This window comes from Cygnus olor, chromosome 7 (genome assembly GCF_009769625.2).
Source record: "Cygnus olor isolate bCygOlo1 chromosome 7, bCygOlo1.pri.v2, whole genome shotgun sequence".
In the NCBI taxonomy this organism is placed as follows: domain Eukaryota; kingdom Metazoa; phylum Chordata; class Aves; order Anseriformes; family Anatidae; genus Cygnus; species Cygnus olor.
The window spans coordinates 37,166,206-37,188,705 of NC_049175.1; the positions used below are offsets into that span (position 1 = coordinate 37,166,206).

General features: G+C 43.5%; 1 long non-coding RNA gene across 1 annotated transcript; it reads left to right on the top strand.

The window, feature by feature from the left end:
• The first annotated feature begins 1,109 nt into the window (after nt 1-1,109).
• On the top strand, nt 1,110-15,742 carry LOC121073510. Its single transcript, XR_005821760.1, has 3 exons — nt 1,110-1,219; nt 7,747-7,901; nt 14,574-15,742. It is a non-coding gene; the product is annotated as an uncharacterized LOC121073510 (long non-coding RNA).
• Nucleotides 15,743-22,500: the final 6,758 nt, after the last annotated feature.

Here is a 22,500-nt window from a genome sequence, read left to right on the forward strand (position 1 = left end):
AGGCAGCTGGGGAATTTAGCTGTCTCCAGCTGGAGGAGAAGTTACGTGAGGTGGGGCTGTGGGCTCCACCTGCACGTTCACCCTGCTGCTTCGGGAGGGTGCTCCCCTGCCCTGGCTCTGCAAAGCATGAGGAGGGTCTGTAGTGGACATACAGGGGAAGAAACAGGTAGGATGATCTATAGTGTATCCCCTAATTTCTTGTTGGGCTGCGGGAAGCTGATGGAGTGGTTCTCCCAGGCCGCCTTCTGGGTACCTTGTGCCAATCACTGTGCATTGGGGTAGCAGCTCTGGCTTCAAGTGCGAGCACTGCTTAATGAGGTGATCTGGTCAGAAACCACACAGGAGCTCCCATTAAGTGCGCTGCTTACTGCCCTCATCACCGTAGCAGTTATCATCGCCGTCACGTGAGTTTTATTCCACATCCCAACACCCATAGGTAGCGCTTCTCGAGGTGGGAGTGCTGTGACACCATGGGGGCTCCATCTGGGCACTAACAGCCCGGAGAGGTGCAGCAGAATGGGAGCGGGGTCAGAGTTAATTAATGTCTGCAGACACTGAAATGAATGGCAATTTGAGCTGAATATTGCCCTCTCTGTGTCTGAGACATCCCCTTGTCATTGCAAGGGGCTGAGGAGGGTCAAAGAGGGCATCATCTGGAGGACAGCACCCTTTCTGGCTTTAGCACAGAGCTTTTGAAGAATTTTCTAGATGTGTTTATTGTTTGGTTACTCACTCCTGAGAGTTTTAATGCTTTTACACATATTCCCTGCACTGCATAGGCACATTATCTGGTTCCAATACTACACAAAAGTAGCCATATCTCAGGAAAAACATCTAGGGGTCATCACAGCTAGATTGATAAATATTGCATGACTACTGAACGTTCAGTAGCTGTAATTGAAGCTAATAGGATGTTTGCAATTAGTGATGGGGAGTCATAAAAAGTAAAGCTGCTCACATTATTTACTGCAGACATCTAGACGTTGATCGTCCTGAGACCCTCATGTTTAATAGGTGTATATGAACTAACTGTTTTGGTTTTGGATGTAGTCTGCAAAATGCATAGATGTATTTTTTTTTCTTATTTTTTTTTCTTTTTTTTTTTGTTTTTTTAAGGGCTTTTTCCACCCTGTTTCAGGGCTGTATATGAACGTCTAGTGGTGTGGGAAGTCACTCTTCATGCTGTAACTGGGCCCTGCTGCACCATATCTGTTTCTCGGTAAGAAGATCAAACCCTTGTTAATTATTTCTATATTATGTGTGTCTTTTTTATTTCTATTTTTTTTAATTCATCTAGTAAATGTATTGTATTTTGGTTACCAAAGAGAGTTCTTTGCACTGAAGTTGTTAAATGTTTGTGAAACGCACGGGACTGCCAGGGCAACGCTTGCAGGGCCAGCCCTACACCTGAGAGGCCGGGGCTGCTGGCATAATACACTGAAAGACTGGCTGATTTGGCAGGGGATAAATTAGGTACAAGAAACAGACAATGAAGATAGAATTAATTGCTATGAAACAGCCATTTGTTGCCTGAACTTGTCCAAACGCATTTCCCCTAACTTTACAATTAATTTCTGATGAGTTAAAGATTTACAGGCCCCTCTCCTGGCCAGCCATATGTGGACATTTACATTCTTCATGTTCCTGTATGCCGTGGGCTTTGCTTCATGGAAGTTAAATGCCAAACAACCCTGCTGGCATTGCTCTGAGTGCCTCGGAGTGTTACCAAGTACTGCTGCTGTGCTTTCATCGAGTGTTTCGTCTTTGCTTACTCCACTGTCTTGGTGAGGTACCTCAGCTTTTTTATCTTTTAAATATTCAAAGATGGATTTTTATACAAATGGATTGGGTGGAAACAGAGGAATGCTGTCAGAAATAGGAGAAGAAAAGTCTGAGACCCATTTTGGTTTACGTTCTGGAGGAGAGTTACCAGACTGTACAGAGCGGGCTGCAGGCATTGCTGCTCTTGTTAAGCTTTATTAAAGAGAGTTTAAGATAGCTGTGCTCTATTTAGTTTAGTTTAACCCAAATGAAATCACAGGGCAGGCTCTAAGGGGCTGTGGAGGAGGTGAGCCCTGGGAGGCCGGCTGAGCCCGAGAGGAGGATTGGGATGTGCAAGTGCCAAAGCAGGGGATGAAGGCTCTCACCGCACACCCATACTCATCTGTGAAAAACCTGCCTGGGGCATCTATTGCTCTTCTGTTCACCACTCTGCTGTTGGAAATTTCCATCCTGAGCGCCCACGTTGATTCTCACTTCTTGTTTATTCCTGTGGGCAGGGACCTGCTGTTGTGCTGCAGAGCGCCTGAGTGCTGTAGCCATGGGTGGGTCACAGCTGGCCTGATGGCCGCCCTAGGAAAGATTTAGTGTGTGGGGGTTTTATTGGGATGGTTTCAATCTTTGGAGCAAGAGGTCTCCAGTCAGTGCTGAAACAACTCAGTACATTGCTGCACAGAAGGAAATGGGAGTTGGCAGCAGCGCCAACCTGCCCACAAATCAGCTCAAGGGGATATTTAGGAGTTCTTGTGTGCAGAGAAAACCCCTGGGTGGCACACGTACACTGTGTCCTGGGAGTGTGCAGCAGCGGGGATGTGACTGGGGGCTTTGCCCAGTTTTCCCCATGTCCCCTGAACTCCTTCACCAGCACCCCGTGAAGCTTGGTCTTACCCAGTAGCTCCGGCTTTGTGCTATTTGCAGTTCTAGCAATAATCCTGGGGCTAATTCAGGGACTCTCTGAAAGAGCAATTCCGGGGGGAGATGTCTAGCGTGGTGCAACCTGAGCGCCTGCAACCCCAAGAGCTTCAACAGCCTCTGGCGATCCTCGTGCAGGTGCTGCTCCCCCCGTGTGGGGCTGCTCTGTCAGAGCTAAATGCACCATGAGAACCACGTCCGTCTGTAAAACAGACCCCAAGTCACAAGCTAGGCCCACACAGAAAAGGAGGAACAATAGCCATTATTACCATTCCGAATTTTAATATTCTCTAATAAGCATCACAATTCTGGCAATATGAATTGGGCTTTATGTTGATATTTAATATATCCATCTGCCACAGTGGTCCAGAAGGAGAAATAATTATGTATGCGGGCAAGAGATCTTGTTATGTATTGGAAAGATGCCATAGCAAACAAAAGGATGGCTTCTTAATCTTGCAATCTTGGCTTCTGTAACCTGAGAGGCGCTTGTGCTTGGTAAGCAGCACAAGTTTTCCACTGGTTCTTTTCTTTCACCCAGTGCACAAGTCCCACATTCACTGGGCAGAAAATCAGCACTTGGTGCTGAAGTTTAGTGTGGGATCAGATGATTTAAAAGAATGAAAAAAAAGGAAGGAAATATAATTCACACGGGTATACCACCAGCAGGCTTGACAAAAAACAAACAAACAATCAGCTTTTTATTGACTTTTTTATTCAAAATAATAATGGTATTTTTGTATTAGGTTGAGTTTAAGCATGACACAACATTTATTCTTTTCCTTAAATTTCACTTTCACACTGAGATTTTCCAGAAAGTCACAGCTGTATTTCAGCAAAATTCAACTTAACACAACCTGGTGAAAGGATGGTGTTGAAACAATCATAAAGACATTTCCAAAGAACTACTATCCCACCTGCCTTTGATAAATATACCTGTCTTGTCGACTTTCTCAAACTTTTCTCAACTGCTAGGTACCTTATACTATCAATAAACTCATGTTCATATTGACTATGGAACTGCAAATTTTTTTTTGTCAGCCTCGCACCAGCATGTGTTAGTTTATTACCATAGTTTTGTTATTATTATTACTTAACTTCGATCTTGATTAACATGGAAGCCAATTTTACCAAAAAAGTGATCTGACGAATCAAAAAAAAAAAGTGTCATGGTTGCATTCTCCCTTTTAAGAGCCACCTAAGGTATAAATGATTGAATTACATCAAGCCAAATACTTAAGCCTATGTTTTCCTCCTTGCACTTTTGGAAACCTAAAAAGTGTCTTAACAGGATTGCAAGGAACCTTTCCAACAAAAGACGTCTGCGTTGTGCGGGATATATCAATTACTGAGGCAAAACAGCAGTCCACAGTGAGGAAGCCCTCAGATGTTGCTGACTGAATACCCAGTTCCCAAAGTCTCTTCTCCACTAGTGGGAGGTAGCACATTGCAGGCAGGGGACCACCAAGTCACCGCTCCCGTAGGGCAATGTTTCAACCAATCATTATAAAACGCCAAGGAAAAGCATACAATTCAATTTCTGAATGTGGGCTGAGTGAGAGGGCATCACTTAGCAGATGGGTCTGGGCTGACATGCGCTATTCACTCCTTTCCAAATAAATGTATTATATATTTTATATATTGAGAAATCCGCCACCTCCACCCCAACCCACTGTATGGAAATTATAAATGGCTACAGTGCATTGAATCGCACATTGGTTTTGTTTCTTCTTTTTTTTTTTTTTATTTCTCTGTAGAAATCAAGTTTCCATTAAATGAAAGAGGAAAATGCTACATATAAAATTAAAATAGAGCACAAAGTCAAGGGCAGCATCAATTTGCTTACCATCTTCCTGGAACAATCAGAAATTGCCCATGTGCTATGGATATCCAGATACTGTTTATTTATCTTAGTTCACAGTAATTTTATGATGAGAAAAAATTATAATGTGGTTTTACAAGAAGCTTTTACAGGGCCAATTTGTATGCCTCATTCAGCTGGGGGAGGGAAGGGTTGCAAAATCTGGTAGAGATAATACCTCTGAATATCTAATAATGGAAGCTACTTTCTGAAGCAAATTCCTGGATGTACATGAATTTTTCATACCAAGTGAGGTGGCTATATTTTTATCTTTTTGTCTTGAAGGAGTGGGTTTAACATGATTTATTTGTCAGTTAGCTGAAGAGCTGTACAACCACAAGGTCCCCGGAAGGCCAGGGCTGGCAGCAGCGTGGGGTTTCTGTCCCAGCAGGTCCCCATGGCCGGTGGCTCAGGGACGTGCCCAGGGAGTTTGATCTTCTCCAGGGATGGAGCCCGACAGCCTCCCTGGGCAGCCTGCCCCACTGTCTGACCATCCTCACAGAAAAGACAAACAAACAAACAAAAAAACCTCCAGATTTGCTGAGGCACTGAATGGCTCAGACGTGTACAAGCTACTTGTTCACTATGAGCATGTACAGGAAAGATACGGAAGACCAGAGTGTTTGTTAAAAATGTCTATGAGAGAGAAGGGAGGCCGGGCAAAATCTTCAAAAGGGATCAAACAACTTAGAAACCTGAACTGACTTTCAATGAGACGTCTTAAGTCAATTTTGAAATCAAGTCCTGAGTTTCTGTGTCACCTGCGTGGCTTTGAAAGGGTCATCTTTGACTGCTATCACATTTTACAGAATTTACAACCTGGATGGAAGAATTTGCAGAGAAAATGAGATGCCAGCAAAATGAAAATGAAGGAAATGAACTGTAGAGAAATGTCAAGTGAATTATTTCGGAAATTTCTTCCATTTCACTGTGTCTTATCAAAAAATTTGTATCAAATGGAACCTTTAAGTATTCATGTTATCTTAACTTTCATCTGACATGAAGCAGATTAGCTAACAGTAGCGAATTTAGTATGCAGGAAAATGGAAAATGCATTTAAATAACAAATGTACACAAAAACCGTCACAGAAAGCATGCTGAGCACCATTTTTACAAACTCTGCTCTGAGCTTGATAATCAGATGTGTTAATAATTCATCCAGGACTGCTTACTGCTCGGTGATGGTGCTATCTAAGACACGGGGTAAGGCTCCTGCTTCTTCAGAACTACAGGTTACTCCTAAATGCCAGAAGTGGCTTTTGATCCATGCCATTGCTTGTGGCTCTACGGTCCTGTGGAGACCATATGTGGACCTTTATGTGGCTCTGAGAGTCCTTGACTTCTAGAGGTGATAACATGGACCTAGAGATCTTTTTTTTTTTTTTTTTTTTGAAATATTGACCTTAGGTATGCAGGGGCTGGGCCCAAACTTGCAAATGTGGGCCCCCCTTCTCCCAAAGTACTGACACTGCTCTGTATTTTAAAGATGCTACATGGCCATTTCTGATATATGTCATAAGCAGGAGGTGCAGCTTTCCTGGACACGTGCCATAACTTCCTGCCTGCCCCGGCGGTCTTGCAGGTCCCACTCAGGCTGGGTATTTATTCCTTTTTTAACAGATTTATTGGTTTGGATTTTACTGGGTTTTACTGGATTTATTCTTTTTTAACAGATCATGGCTGTCACTTTATGCATTTTCCTTCTTTGTATGGCAAGCTTCTTGGAGCAGAACAAGTGTATATGGGAACATGTGGAACAGTGATTTACATTAATTACTCCCTAAGTGACTGGTTTCCCTAGGAAGCTCTCCCGCTGTGAGCTGTACATAGATGCACATGACACTCATAGCAATGCTGCAGTGCTCTTTGAAGATTTCATGCTTCCTGTGCCACAGTCAGATTTGTCACGTTGGAGGGTATCAGCCTCTCAGAAGCTGCTACGCTGGAAAGACAAACAACATATGCTAGAAATGCAAACACGTGTTGTTACATTTATTACGAGAACTGCTGATGAAAATGAAATACAGAACGATCCTTTATACATTGTGAGCTTGACCATGTTTACGCACAGTAAGAGAAAGTGTGATATCACCACTTTGTTGATTAGAACAGAGAGAGAAATTAGTAAACAACAAAAAGCTTGTCATTTTCCAGGGTCAGAATAAAACTCAATATTTTATTTTGGTTTTGAAGGGAGGAGGAAAAGAAAATTTAATGTCATCTAAATAGAGAAATGGAAAGCTTAAATGGTAAAAGCACCATGGTTATATTGAAGGCATTGCATATATGCACCAGTATAGATATTTAGAGATGTATGGTCCTGTGAAATACAGATGTGAAATAATTGATCCTATGCCTTTCTGAGTGTTAAAAATGCAGAAGTCTTTGGGAAGATGTGGTTGTTTTTGCATAAAAACAACCTCCTCCCAGGACCACTTCAGGTGGGTGGCAGCCACTGCCCTGTGCTCAGCACTGCGTGCCGTGCTCTCACCATAAAGGCTTCTGGACTTTGATACATGAGTGGAGGCTCTTGCTTACACCCAGTTAGTATTTGTCCCAGATTTCTCTGGCGCTTTATTTTGATGGTGGTTTTGAACACTTGCTGAATGTTCCATGCACAGGGACAGCACGCAGGCAGTGCCCAGCCAGGGCACCGTGGGCGATGGCACCATGACGCTAGTGGCAGGTGTCCCTGACCATGGCAGGGGGTAGGAGGTCTTTAAGGTCCCTTCCAACCCAAACCATTCTGTGATTCTGTGAGTGGGAACCAGGAGGCACTTGTTGGGAACAAACACGTGTCAGGTGAAAGTCATTTCCTCCCTCAGAAAAGCTAGCGGCACCGAGGTGAGGGGAGTGAGGGCTGTGGTCGCGTGCTTTGACTTTGCAGTTTATTAGAAAAGAGCCTCTGAGGGACAGAGACCGTTCACACATCACCTCCCAGCTCGCCATTTCCCCTGGCAGGTGGATATTACTGTTTTCTTTGGTGATGAACAAACTAGAAAACTCTTCAGCTTCCTCTGAAGACAAGAGTATCTTTTTTTTTTTTTTTTTTAAATCAATTCAGAATGAAAAAGTTAACTGAATTGCCTTAATTTCTGTCCATCATTGTTAACATTTGTTGTAAGCCCCATCCACTAATGGTTTTGCGTAATTCCTAAGGTTACTTTTGTTCCTGTTACATTTAACCCCCACAGCCCTTTCTCTTCTGTATGCTTGTACTTCCACCAAAGAGGTGTTTTCCCGTGCTGCCAGCAGGCTCGCCACCCAGCTCACCATGCCTTGCAGGCTGCTCGAGAGCACGTTTGCACCGCTCTGGAGTGAGTGAGGGATCCCTCTGTGCCCACAGCCCGTGAGTACCAGAGCTCACTGCTGCCACTATTCTACGTCCATCCAAGACTCTGAATTATTCTTGGTAGAGGCTTTTTCTTTCATATTTGATATGTGTATATATATAGTCATAGGTCATTCTAATGCAACTATTGGATGATAGCAAATTGTATATTTACTCCTTAAGGACACTTTTATTTTTTTAATGTATTTGTTTTTTAAGATAAAGACCATATAGTCCAAAAGGAAAACAGACAAACAAAACAACACCGACCAACCAACCCAAGATATTCAGCATCACTGTGAAATTTCAGAGGACTAGAAGGGGAAAAATGCCAGACATATTACTGTGATCCTGGTATATTCCAGTCTTGAAGCTTAGGAGTTTGAAGCTATAGAACGAAGGAGGTCTATAAGGTAGATTTTTAGAAGGTTTCTCTATTACTGTTAGCTATGCTGTTTGACAAATCCATCTGCATATGGATAACCCTCCTCGCTGCATATGGCAAGTCAAAAAAAGAAAGTGAATAAGAATATAATCACCCTCCCTACACCATACCCATTTACGCTCCAAACATTCAGGCCCTGACGGATTAGAGCTGAAGCTTTTTTTGTTGCATTTCAGCACTCATTGGCTCAAAGATAGCAGAGTTATTTGCTGAGGGATGGACTAGTCCTGAGAGAAGTCTCTCCTGTGGAAACAGAATCTGTTTTGAATACCTTTATCAGAAAATGCCCACCAGACAGAAGCAAAAGCTAGTTTACATCTATTCTCCTCAGAAACGGGCTCTGGCTTGGCCACTGGAATACTCCTGTATATTCTTTCCATCCTACTGATAGCTCTGGACCTGCTGCGCATTTTTATATTTTCTCTGAGCTTCCCGTGCAGAGCTAAACATCCACTTCATAACTCTGACAATGCCTGAACAGAGAAGCATGGCTTCATCATAGAGAACAAATAAAAGGCAGAGGCAGACCCTGTAGATGAAGATTGCTGTTATGGTAATTCAGAGTAGGAGATAATGACTGGCTGAACAGAATTAAATCATTTAGCTTTTGCTTAAACAAACAAAAACAAACAAAAAACTAACAAAGAAAAATAAACAGCTCTAAGAATGGATAAAAAGAATTTTGAATGAGGAGCATCAAAAAATATTGTTATTTAAACTCAAGACATATTTATGACAAGGCACTGCAAAATATAGAATGGCATCTGAATTGGGAAGAGTAGAAAAGACCAGAGGGAACCAAACTCATGAGCGTGGTCCCTTCCTGTCCTTTAAAAGGGCTGTAACAAAAAATCCTCTTTTTGTGCAAATTCTGTTTTCTTTATTGCTCTATCCTACAGCAGCTTTCAGTTGTGCTGGGTGCAGATGCCCATTTTTATTGGTATAGGTAGGGCTTGGGCACTGCAGTGATCAGGGCCCATCTCCCCCTCCATGTTGAGTTAAAAGGGACTTTGTATACTTTAGGAGATGTCTCTGCATTATGGGCAACAGCTACTGATACTGTGAGAAAAAAATCAGCTCAAATCTGACGCAAAATTACTTGGGCAAACTTTACTGCAAGTGAGCTTAGCAATGGAGTGTGCTGTTATTGCATTATACCTGCTGAGACGCTGGTAAAAATGGCATCGCCAGCTGCCTGCTAATAATTATGGAACATATTAACACTTTCCAGTGGATAGTTTAATTGCTTCCTCCCTCAGGAAAACAAATTTCATAAACCTCAGCCTGTTGTTATTTATGACACATTTAAAGCTTTTTCAATAATCTCAGCAGTGAATTATTGTACATGGTTGCAACATGAGAAAGTCAGACGTGCTGCAGCCCAGCATTACGAAGCCCTATCGAATATTTGCTCTATTGCTTTTGTTGTCACAGTCTGTTTTCCCACTGGAACATTAAAATCTGAGACTGGCTATAACAACCATTGAATGATAAAAATAAAGATAATGGTATCTAAAATGGGATTTCAGTGTAATGAGCTATGGTAACGCTGATACTCGAGTACTTGCTGGTGACCTCGGAGCACTGCCGAGTGCCCATCCAACGCGGCTGCTACGCGCCGAATGAGATGAAAGTGGTGCTTTCACTGCCAACTAAGGGCTCGGGAAGGGAAGAGCTGGGTCAGAAATGGGCTTAGGGGCTGCAGTGGAAACACTGGATGGTGTCGTAGCAAAACTGGCCTCTGTCCTTAAAGCACCTCTGGGCAAGGGGGGATGTGTGGAGAGACCACCCACGTCTGGGCTAAGGGCTCAGGTTCGGTTCCAAGCCAGCAGGTGGATGTGTGCTCTGTGCCTGCCCTTTCACGGCCCGCAGCCGGGCGGCTGCCCTCGGCCTACTGCAGGACCCGAAGGGCTGGCGGTAGTGGGAAGGCCATGTGGTAGTGGGGCCAACGCGTCCCCTCGTGCCCGGCTGCTGCTAACATTGCTCTCGCTCAGCTTCTCTGCCTGGGTGTGCCCAAGGCTCAATTTCACTTTTGTGCCTACTTTCTGAGGATCTTTAGCTATGCAGCTCTCAGAGCGGAATTGTTGCCTGCTCGACTGCTACTTGTAGCCTGGCAAATCTGACCACCGTGTAATTAACACAGTTTTTGACAAGCTAGGCTAAAGGGATGTTTTTTTTTTTTTTAAATTGTAGAGGCAAGCACTTGAAGGTCAAATCCATTTTTGTCCCTGTAGCCTTAATGCTTCTCCATACATTTCCACCCTGTGCATTGAATGGAAAAGATATCATGTGAGCATGTAATTACAGACTGTATTATAGAGCAATAATTCCTCAGCAAGACAGCTAAAGACTGACTGAGAGCTAATCTATCCAAAACCAATATACCAGTCCCAGCACAGGCTGGACTCGGGCCAGGATGTAAGCCAGGAACAGCTTTCGTGACACTGATGAATACGGTTTAGCTGCTGATGGATGGAGAGCAGACATCCCCTTTTATCCTTCTAGACCACTCTGGCATTCAATTCTGTGCCACTACCCTGCCTGAAACTAAGGGCAAGGCGTTCAAGAACATGCTGACACTTTTTGAGCTTTTTCCCCAAGAAGCAGTGGCAGCAAACCACGTTTCTGCTGGCAGAGCAGACCACGGAGCCGTGCAGGTCTCAGCTCCTGTTGGCAGCAGCAGCTGAATGCCAGAGGTGCCCCTGCGGCCTGCGAGGGGAGAGGGGAGAGGGCCGGGACAGGGCCCGCTGAGGACAGGCGGCTCGGGGCAGGAGGCCACAGCAGAGGGCTGGGCACAGGCCGGGTGTAACGCTGCCGTTCTGGTCATTAGGGTAATGCTGGTGTAAGTGTGAGCTCCAAGCTGCAGGCCTGCGGTGCCGCGGGGTGTCCATGCCGGGGTGTGTGCTGGCACGGTGCGTGGTACACACAGCGGCCCTCTTCTGACGTTGTTTTTGTCAGCTTCCTACACAGAATGCAACCAAGAGAAGGAAAACAGCGAATGTGGGCAACTGATCACTGAGCCAGGCCTGGAGGGAGTGCGAGGGGAGCAGCAAACAGAAATCCCCAGCTGGAGGCTGAGCCCTCGCTGGATGTGAAGCCCTGCTTGGAAGAGAGGCTTTAACAGCTTTTCTTACCCCCCTCACCCAGCGCTGGTAATTCTCATAATGGAAAATGTGAAGGAGTTTAAAAGAAAACTTTTATTATATCATTTCCTGTATTACTTAAAGTCTCAGACTATTAAACCAAATTCAAAGCAACTTTGGGAACGTTAAGGTACTTTTGAAATAAGTGGATGTTGCTGCTATATTTCTGTCTACTGGATCAGCCAAAGTGACAGCTAAACAGAAAATCCATTAGAAAATTTATATGTGTACTGTTGTTTGGAAGTTGGAAGAAAACATATTTTGATGTTTAGATACAAGAAGTATGATGTTCAGGGACTGGAATAATCCCCACAGGACACAGTTCATTCGCAGTACATCATCCAAGGACAGTCAGCTTCAGGCTCCACTTTACTTTCCTGGTGAGCTTCAGAGCAATATTTATTCTGCAGACAAAAAACAAACAAACAAAAAAAAACACCTGCATCTAGTAAATATTTAAATCAGAAGGGGGGAGGATTCTTTAATAACTGATAGTACATAAATCCATGAGTAGGAGAGATGGGAACAAAAACTGAAAGGTCTAAGTGTGCGGACAGTTTGGTTGTAATTTCTAATTAGAAGGACTATAGAAGATAAGCATTATGCTCATGATTCATTTTAATATAGATGGAAGAGTAGAAGTCTCGAGCCAGCATTTTGCAAGACTTTCCACCCACCACACCGGCTGTAAATCCACCACATCACCTGCGACAGCCGGAGTGCCCCATGTAGCGCCCACGGTGCTGGGCTGGGGCATGGCACAGTGCCTGTGCACCCCACGGATGGCACCCCACCATCAGCAGTGTGCATGGCGTGGCGGGGCCGCATGCTGACACCTGCGGCCCATTTCTGGAAAAAAAAAATGAGAGGAGCAGGGCAGCAGGTGAGCAGGGCCCCGGAGCAGGCAGGTGATCTCTGGCCTGAGCATGCCCACGCTGAGCAGAAGTTGTACCTGGCGGGTATTCATCCTATAGGGACATAGGTTTGGGACATGCAAAAACTGCAAAGATGTGCACTTCTTTAGCAAAAATTAGAGTATTTTTTGGCTTACTCACACAGCAAATGACTGTAAGTATGGTGTCTTTTTAAAAAAAAAAAATTACTACTTGAGCAAAAAAAAAATTTGACATTTGTTAAGGTGAAACTGGATGATGTGGTTGGAAGCAGAGCTCCTGAGCTTGCTGGGCCCAGCCTCCTGCCCACAGTGGGTCAGTGCCAGCAGCGTGTGTAGGATCCTGCCCCGGCAAGTTTTCAGCATCCCCAAGGACTTTAACAGTACTAGAAGTATTTGGAAGAATAGAGGCAGAAACCGCTGTGGTTCACGCAGGGCTTTAGCAGTGAGTGTATCTAAACTGTGGATTGCAAAGCCATGGCTTGAGAACAAAAGCAACTGTTGAAAACCCACAAAACCACTGTACCACTTCCAGCTGGCAGCCGAGATCCATCAAAGTCTCATTAAACAAACACCTCCCTTGCAAAAGAATATGAAAGATTGGGAAAACAAACAAACAAACAAACCAAGGTGTGTGCATTTCTGAGCAACCATCTAAGAAAAGATAACAAGAGATATGGAAAATTTGCGATTGAGAATTTGGAAACATTGGAATAGCTGATGGAGAGATCTGGCAAAGGCACGACGCCTTGTGAGAAGCAGGTTTAGAGGACAGAAATTTCCTTGTCGTGGATAACTCCCTGAGCAGCAGAGATAAATTATAGGTGTGCTTTTCAGTGAGTTCCCAATCTGCTTTTCACTTTATGTCAAACTCACATGCACATGTTCATCATTTTCGCGGCCAAAATTTCCCTGTGCCATGAAAGACAGTGAAAGGCTTTTTAAATAGCTACCTTGCACTCCAGCAAGTGCCAGCCTGGGAAACGCACTCGGATGAATAATGCCGTCACTCGGTCTTGCTCGCAGAGAAGTTGAAATGTGAATGCTGGCGACAACAGACACGGCACAGCCAGGAGCTCAGTGGTGGAACAGATGTAGGAGTGAAAGCTCTCGCCTCTCAGCTATTCCCTGCCAGCCCTCAGCTGAGGCACGGTGACTAAGGAGCTCGTAGCTGTGCTCTGCAAAGTAAGCTAGTTAACATAAATCCTTTCCAGCAGCAGCTTGAGCTACTCCTTGGTGCTTTGCAGTAAGTGGCCAGGCAGGGTAGGGAGCTGTCCCTCCGTGTAAGGATGCTGGCGGGGAAGGTCGGGTGACATCCAGGGACGATGCTCTGGTGGCTCTGTGGGCACACTGGACATGTGTCCTGTCCCTCCCAAGAGCAACCCTCAAAAACTAAGGTTTAAGTCTTGCCCTGGATTTAGAGGTTGAGTGGAGAGGGGCCTTGGGGTGCCTTGATGCCAACCTGCCTCACCCATTTCAGAGAGCCACGGAGGCCATTTTAAACAGGAAAAGATAAAGAAAGATGCTGGTGGATACTGTCTCCTCTCTTCTCAGCACCTGTGGATTTTCCATTGAAAAATCGAGTGGGTTGTAGGAGAGAATAATAGTATAAATCAAGTTGTATTTTGATCATAATGACGAAGGGAGAACACACTTTCTATATGCTAAATATATTCATGCAGTTATATTATAGTAACATTCCTTAAATTGATGACATTTATCAGTTGAGGAAAACAAATTGCTATATACAGAAGAAAATAATTAAAGGAAAGGGAAGAATAATAGCAGCATCACAGCAGTCAAGTCTAGCAATGTCTTAACGGAAATATTGATGTTCTTTTGGATGCGTGTCAAGGAGAAATGGAAAGATAGCAGGGCAATTTCTTCTGTAGTTATAACTACAAAATATCTTTAAACTCTTGCAGTCATATATACCCAGGATGAAATTTTGTTTCCAGCAGACTGGCTTGTCTTTGCTTTCCCTGATAGGAAAAAGAAAAATTGGTTACAGGGGAATTTTTGTTTATTTGTCTTTTTGGAACGTGTTGAGTGTCATCTATGCTATGCTTAACCTAATGTATCACTGTGAAAAAGAGGAAAAAAAATACAACCTGCAAGTGTAGGGATCATTATGGCGAGGCCCGGTGGTGCTGTTACACTTATTTAAAGGGACTATCGGCCTTTTCATCATTTCCCCTCTTTCTTTCCAGCTGCTGCTGATTTGGCTGAGATGTTTGTCCAGACTTCACAGGCCAGGAGCAGGCTCACATCACCAAAGTGGCTGGAATTAAACTCCACATTCTTAAGGAAAGGGCTGGTTTTTCACTGCAAGGATCGCACATCTGGGAACATCTGGAATTCAAGCAGTGTCGCTGCATCTGACTGGGCCCTCTCAGACTCCTGCAACGCAAAGCACGTGGGAGAGGCTCACATCACCTCATTATCAGCCTGTCAGTGCCTAATTGAACAGATGCAGTGCTGCGCGTGTGTGCAGCATTACTTATACATTCACCTAATATATATACATATCAGAGGTGCTTGATGGGCCTTTTATTACAACGCCGGAATATAGCACCGTTGCTAAAGCTGTCAGGGCTTATATCGCTTGAAAAATAATTGTCCAGTCCCTGGTTAGTGCTTAACACAACAGTTTTCCTAGGCCATAATATAAAGCATGACAGTGATGTACTGCTACTGTACCTTGTAACTGAATTCCAGGGCCCACGTTTCTCGGGTTTTACCAGGGACGTTCACGTCGAGATTGCAAATAGCCATGCAAACCCCGCTGCCAGAGCTCCCTGGTGAAGGAGGCGATGCCGATCACATCTGCCTAAATGCTCCGATCCCACACCAGTCGCACCGATGGAAATATTGCAGCGGGCATTGAGTTTGCTGCATGGGGCACTGAGCACCCAGGGGCAGCCGGGGGCAGTTCTGGGTCTGGGCTGCTCTGGAGCCCAGATCTGACACATGGAGGCTTGCAAGGTAAGTGGGAACCAACGGGGATTGACAGCAAACTTGTATGAAGTTTTTCTAAACTGTGCATGCTTGTTTTTAATTCTGGCTTCCTTTACAGATGTTCTTATAAACAGAAAACAGCTTGTTAACAGTAGCAAAATGGAAATTTCCTCTGTGCGATATAAATTTCAGTGATATACATGAATATAAAACAGTGTAAAACTACACTCTTCTTTGCAAAAACGAATGTGCCTTTACATTACACGGGAAAAACTAATACATTACAGTCATTAGGAAATATATAACGTTGACATTAATTGAAGTGAAATGAGGGTGTGCTTGAACTAATAGAACTGAGGGAAAACAGGTGAATTGTATTTTGTAACTGATGGAGCTACTCTGTACGAGAATAATTTCTGTGCTTGGTGTGACTGTAATCCATCACCAGCATGGTAAGCGAACAGGATTTTGGTGAAAGCATCTACCCAGAAGTAGATTTTTGTGTAGTTTACACAAATGCCCATGCTCACATGTCACAGCACAAAGGAACAAATATACTTCCCATGTATTTTCAGCAATGGTACCAGTGCACATTCCCTTACTGGAGATAGAGGTGGACTCAAGGATATGTACCATTGACAGAAAATTAATAGTATGTATTTCTAAAATGCTTCTGTATTTTGGTAGTGTAACTTTTATACTTCTTTCAAGCATAACTGTCCTTTTGGTGACATCACGTTTTTTATTGTATTTTACTGTCCACTACCACATAATACATAGATCTTCTACTCACCAAAAGAGGACGTGCTCTTGTCAACTAAGGCAGTTGTTCAGCATCCCGAAGGTAAGGGACGTGTAATGGCTCGGTAGAGAAACGTTTAGGAACTCCACTGCTGACAGTGCAACTTTTGTGTTACATTTTATACGATTGAGAAATTATCAACCTGACATTAAAACAAGTCTTGCTTTAAGAGGGTATAATTTTTGCTAATGGATTGCTACATTTCATTTCCATATTTTTTTCCAGCAATTTTATGCTTAAATATCATTGCCCCTTTGAATTATGTGAGGCTCTTTTTGCTGTGAGGTTCCAGCAATTTGCCTTTGCCAGCTTCATGTGTGTAATTAGTTTAATTAGCACTACAGCTTTAATGGGAGCATTGGTGGATGCCGCATGCACTCTGTTCTTCACTGGACAAAGTCAAATGTTGTGTTTCTTTATCAGTTGCAGCTGAAGTGCTCCAGCCCTTACAAGGCTTTGTGCCTGAGCAGAGCTGACACATTTTGCCACATTTTCAGGAAGCACTGTATTCTTTATTTTGGCTAAAATGTCTGCCTCCATTTGGTCTGCGCTTAGGAAATGTGCGTGCACGTTGGGCATGCTCAGTGAACTCCTTTTCACAGCTTTCAAAATACGTTACCTTGGCCTTTCAGGTAATCCCTAATTATTAATGGCACACAAAACAAATAGTATTCTTACTGTCTGGGAGCAGTGCCTGCATAATGGATGGGGACAATCAGACGCAATGCATCTTCTTAATACAGAATAAAGATATTTCACGAAACCCAGGAAAAGCTTGACATTGAAAACAGCTCCTGGGGAACTGTCAAGATGACAATAGAAAAAGCATTAACGATTCATCAATGTGCCATTAGCCCTGCATGTTAGACCTGATGCTGTGTGAAGTCAATAGATCATTTTTATGCCCTACAATAGAAAGAATTGAGTTGAAATGGAAGCATATGACCTCTAGGCTACATTAAACCATTACTAAGAAAAAGATCATTATCTTAAAAAGTGCAAAACCATATTCATTTGGTCTATTTGTCTGTTGGACTCTGAACATTTTTATCTGTTTACTCTTATTTCACCTTGCTAGCAATGCGTAAATGCTCAGCAGAAGCTCAGAAACTCAAATGCAGTGATAGGAGAACACATTAGCCAGTATGATCATCATCATTTTTAAAGAAAGTGGTGTTTGTTTTGTATTTCAAACAGCTCTTTCAGTGGTGGTTGTGGCCTGTTTTCAATTTAGGTCTCCCTTTATTAAATATATATATATATATATAAATAAAATACCTACTTTATGTTCTCTATATGTTTTAAGATAAACAACTTTAAGCAATTAAATTACGCACACAAGAATCAACCTTTTTCTCCTTAAAAGCGCAGTTCTTTAAAAAGGAAACTTTCAGGAGGAAAGCTCAGTTGTTTCTGTTCAAAGGACCCTGTTTTTACTCATCATGCAAATGCCACGAGCATATCAATCCCCACCTCGGGACTGCACGCACCGATCTGTGCACCCAGTCTGAGATCAGCGACTCTGAAAGTAAAGATCCATGATGGGCTCTTTTATTGTCGGAAAGGAACCGTCATCATCAAAGCACCACAGTGTGTCTTCTTCATTTTGCTCCTGGAGGCCAAACTGTTTTGGAAGATTACATTTTACCTGCAGATATTTGTAATAAAGAGTGCCTGAGTACTTCTCTTGTTTATGTGTTGACTGCAGTGAAACTCATATAGACCTTAATGCTGTGTTCCTGCTCGTTGGAGAGACAGTGCTATCAATTCGGGAGCCTGTTGAAAGGAGCGATTTCATTTCTAGGCTCACTGCTGGTTCAGACAAAGGCTACCCTGGCAGGAGCAGAGGTTTTGTATTGCACGCAGGCAAATTGGACGGGACTTTGCTCGAGGAGGGAGCTGCTCCCCGACCCTATACAACTTTTTTTTTTTCTTTAATGTTCGTGCTCAGCAGTGGTTTCAATTAGTTTTATTTTAATTTCAGTAGAGTATATTACTCCATTCCACATTGATTTCTAAACAACTGGTTTTATTGATTTAAGACACTAAAGCTGTCATAACAATGTGGTAATAATACAATGAAACAACAATAGGTTTTTATTTTGCTTGGCTGCAAAGCAGCCTAATGTTGGAACGTGCAGCAAGTCCACGACAGCAACACTGCTGTGGTGTGAAAGCCTGGCACACACACACACATCTGGGCAGCCAACCACGGGGCCGGGTTTTCACAGGAATGGGAGAATTTCTGCTAACGTGAATGCCAACAGTGAGCGTTCACCCCCCAAACCCAACAGGTGGAGTTCGAAGGATGAGCTGCAGGTTAATGCACACACAGGAAACACAATATCTAGGGCTGCTCTCAGTTGCACTATGCAAAAACTTGGAAAACTTCATGGACGCTACTGAATTAAGCTGCTGTAAAACCACTGATGAGAAGGAACCCCGAGGAAGCCATGATTCTGCCTAACCAGCATGGAAACTCACAGTAATTGTTCTTCCCTTGTTTTCATACTGTTTCCATCTCCGTGTATTCCAAACATAATTTTATTTTATTTTTTTTAATTCCTATTTTTAAACCTAGCTGTTTTAAGCACTGTTTCTTACCCTTGGTCAATCCAGGGATCGTGGTACTTTTGGTTGGAAGGGGAACAGCTCTGAACTAAGAGCTGGTAAAATTATGAAACTGAAAAGAACCGTATTATTATATGCTATTATTATGACTTTTTTTTCCCTTGCTTGACATTATTTTGGTTAAAGATTTCTTGTGTGCTTCCTGGTGGCTGGGGAGGATTGGATCCAGAAGAAAGCTGTTTGTGTAAGTGCTGGGTGGGCACTAACACTTTGATGTAAGTCCCAGCCCCTGACAATGCTGAAGGAGGACGAGTGGTGCTGGTGGTACTGATGATGCATTTCACCTGGCTTCTGTTCACCTGATTGCTTCTTAAAGCACCGGGGGTATAGCTAAGTAGCCACATATATATTGAAGGCTGTGGAAGAACAAGGGTTGGGAGGGGACCTCTGAAACTGTCTTAATAACAGAAATCCACAGCTGTAAATGGATAAGTGAAGGTAAGAGTCTGAATGATGATGTATTTAATAATTTTTGATTGAGATATTGCAAATAAGATCTAGAGGCATAGAAGCTCTGATTTACCCCCAGATTGATTTACTGGCATTGTAGGAAAGTTTCTGCCAATGGCTTCTTCAGAAACAAAAGGTGAAAAATACCTGTCAGGTCTCATAGAAAAGCGAATTACAGATGTAACTGGCATTTTCCCCTGCACCCTCATGAAGCATCTTTGGGATGTGTGTGTCGTTTTACTTAATGATGCACAACAGAGATCAGGAAAGGAGTGCTATTTTTTAAAGTCGCAATAATTAGGTGAAGACTTAGTAGTAGATACGGGCAAACAGAATTAAGCACCTTATTTAATGGAAAACAAGAAACCTATACACCAGAGTAAATACAGTTCATTGGGTATCTGAAAGCTAAATGACATATGCCATATGCATAAATGGCATTAGAACATGTTTTAGTGCAAAAACTTGTTTTAAAATAGTTTTGCATTTAAAACCATTTGTATAGTCAAAGTACTCAGCAGGCTGGGATTTTGGAGGTTGCCACCACTCCGTCTTCCCGGCAGCTGAATGTGTCACAAAGCTGGATCCTTGAGACAAGCCGGGGATGGGGAGGCCGTTGGGTGCCTCGTGAGCAGCGATGCGTTTATCTGATTTCTTACCTACAGGCCCTGCTCATTTTTCTAAAACAAACATTTAATTGTTATGCAAGAAGTCAGTCAGCTGTGAACACCCTTACTGAATAAAACAAAAGGAAAACATGTAGGTTCTTTTTCCTTTTTACAGGATTAATATATTTGTTTCACAAGAATTATCTTAATCCGGTAGCTGTCCTTCAACAAGTTATAAACAAGAGCGATGTCTTTCCACCAATGAATTTAACTGGCTCAGATTGTTTATGAGATGTTTTCATCTCTGAGTCCCTAACAGTAATAACTTGTCCAAATAAATTAATATCAAAAATCCCTTGATATCCCCCAAATAATCAAATTCCTTTGTCAACAACATCCCCAAATAACTTGTGTTGACTTTAGTGAAAGTTTGTCAGAATTATAGACTTAACAGAGAAGCACAACTCTTCTGCCGTGAGCCCAGGACTGCTAATTTCCAAGTTAAATAAGTGTTCTGGTCTGCAAAGATCTCTCAAGTTCTTTTTCAGCAAAAATAGGTCAGAAGAAATGAAGACTAAGGCCACAGTTTGCGAGATGCACCAAATGGGAAGCACCCCGACTGCACCGTTCCCTCCCTAGCACGGCATCTGAAGACAGGTCAATGACATTTTGGGGTGGGACCCGATGATCTCTTGAGGTCCCTTCCAACCCCTACCATTCCGTGAAACATGGCACCGGTGCCCCTCACCACCCTGCCGCAGAGCTGGTGCTGGCACACCGGTGTCTGGGTGTCCGTGGGCACACACAGCGCACCAACCCGCAGGGCACAAGTCACGTCTTCCTGCCGAGGGTGCTAGCGGTCCTGGGGCTGGCTGCCCACCTCTGTTCCCTCTGCACGTCCAGCAGTCCAAAATAAATCACCAAAAGCCTGTTTTTCTCCCTCCTGCCTGGGAGGCCCCAGGTTATCCCACTGAGCTCCCGCCTCCTGGCTTCAGTGAGTAATATCCTAAATGTCCCAGCTGCAAAAATTATGGAAGTGCAATTTCTCCTGAAGCTTTAATTGCTAGGTGTTGGAAATATTGTGTGAAGATCAGAAATGGTGTGTAACCATGATGCTTAGCCAAGTGTCGCAGCAGCAAAAAGCTGAGCTGTGTCAGACCGTCCGCTGGGGCTCCTTTGCTGTGACTTCACAGCTTGCTCAGACCAGATACTTTCTCCCCCTTTCTTCCTTCAGAGATACTTTGGCAGGCCGGTCCAAACGCGAATATTAAATATTTTATGCACATGAAAACAGTACAAAGCAATTTTAGTAAAATAGAAGATCTTTTGGTTGGGAGTTGAGCAGGCTGTAAATGTCTGAGGAGTGAGGATAATTTACACCCCTGGGACTAGCCACAGAGGATTACAGCCTCGTGGAACCATTTACCTTGAGAAAAATGACAAAATTTCCAAGGACTGGTAGTTTCTTTAGAGAAGATTTGAAGCTTGGGCTGCACTTGTCTTGAGCTTATCCACTATCAATTCCAGTTCATACAAAGACATTTGCTCTGATTATTATTATATCCCTGCCCTTTCTTGCCCTTGAAGTATTGGCATTGTGGCTCTGAAGACAGATTCAATTAACAAACGGGATAGATGCTGACCTTTCTCAGATTGTTATTCTATCCTTGATTTGCTTTAGGGGAGAAATATTTCTTTCTTGTATAAATATGAAATAACAAATAAATAACCAAAAATTGATTTGTAGTTTCAAAAAAAAAAAAAAAAAAAAAGAGGGATGGGGGAGGAAAGAAATGAACTAGTCAAGCACGGACACCGGTATTAGCTGAAGGGCTTCGGCACCTTGCACAGGGATTACTCACCAAGTACGCTGCTATCCATCACGATTACAGAGCTGGGGGATTTCTACAGCAGCTTTTTCCAGAGAATCAGGTAACTTAATCAGCATAGCGCTTTCCACCTTTCTCTTGCCACTGTGACTGATTTTCTGCAGCCCAACGAGGAAATTTTATCTTTGCTGCTTTTCCCGTGTTACAGACCTCAGCATCGCATGTGGCTGGCGGGGCAGGGTGGCAGGGCAGGGACAGGGACAGGGACAGGACGGCAGTGCTTTGGGGCATCCCCCGTCTGAACCCCCGTGGACGAGGCTCTGCTCTTCCTGAGGAAAGGTGAGTTTGGCCCTAGGGAGCTCACTGAACACGGGTGGTGATTTTAGCAATCCTCCTCCTCTCCATATTCATCTGTCTGGCATCCGTGTGTGACCAGGTCCAATGTCCCGGTGAAAGGACTTTTGTCTCACTTGTTTACTTTGGATCAGGCCCATAAACCCACAGTTATCCTGAAATTATTTTATTATATTTGGTGTTTATTCATTTTTGTCCTAGTACAAACTAAAGTGGAGGTGGGCGCTGGGAATGCAGCTGCTCGCAGCTCTCGTGGTGGGTGAGGGAAGCACACGTTGCCTGGTGCACTTCTCCAACTTCAGCCACAAGCAAACAGTGGCTGGAATTATACGTGAAACTTGCTTTCTGCTCAACAAACACACCAAGGCAAAAACTTACTTCATTTGTATTCACATTCCCCAAAATGTTAGTTATATACTTTTAAACAGCTTTCCTCCCCTCTCTGCCCCCGCCTCCCCATGCACAGACTTGGGAAAAGATCAAACAGTGCCTTATTTTTCCTTAC